Genomic DNA, 891 nt, shown 5'->3' on the forward strand with positions numbered 1-891 from the left:
TGTAGAGATGAGGTCTCGCCAAGTTGCCCAGGCGGGTCTCCAACCCGCGGGCTCAGGCACTTCACTCACCTCGGCCTCCCAAAGCACGGGATTAGAGGCTGAGCCCCCGAGCCCACCCTCTTTTTCACTTTTTTGAGTCAGGATCTGACTACGTTGCCAAGGCTGGGGTGCAGTGGCTAATCACAGACACGACCATGGTGCACGGCAGCCTTCAACTTCTAGGTTCAAGCAATCCTCCCTCCTCAACCTCCGGAGTTACTGGGACTACAGGCGTACGCTACCATGCCCACCCAGCTGACTTATTTTTTGTAGCAACAAGGTCTTGCTATGTTGCCCAGGCTGGTCTCGAATTCCTGGACTCAAGCAATCCTCCCGCTTCTGCCTCCCAAAGTGCTGTGAGCCACGCACCCGGCCACCTGGACAGCATTTTGACAATACAACTTTTATTTGAAGATATCCCTGGGCAACAAATCTCTATGGATTTAGGTTTCAAGCAGTAGGAAATGAGATGGTTTAATCTCAATTCGGCAGAAAGGCTTCACGTCAAACTAGAGGCCACTACAGCTGTCACGTAAGGCTGAGTTTATTCTCTCGAGGCCCCCAGATGCGGTCCACCAAGACTGCGACAACTATTTGGTAGCACAGGAGGGACTCGCCAATGACCTGGAATCTCAGAACAGAAAGTCCCTGGGAGCACTGCGCCCCTGACCTCTATTTACGGGAGGGCACTCTTTCAATGGGAAAGCCTTGGTGGTCTTACAGAGATGACCCGGGCATGATCGCCGCTGGCTGTCCCTCCAGGAGGGCAGCCATTTCTCGACCACTTTCGGTCGAAGTCGGGGCTCGGTTTCCACGTGCCAGATGTCCGCGGAGCCTCCGTGTCTATGCCGG

The sequence above is a fragment of the Carlito syrichta genome, unplaced genomic scaffold (genome assembly GCF_000164805.1).
Source record: "Carlito syrichta isolate Samal-C Ts95f unplaced genomic scaffold, Tarsius_syrichta-2.0.1 Scaffold304632, whole genome shotgun sequence".
In the NCBI taxonomy this organism is placed as follows: Eukaryota; Metazoa; Chordata; class Mammalia; order Primates; family Tarsiidae; genus Carlito; species Carlito syrichta.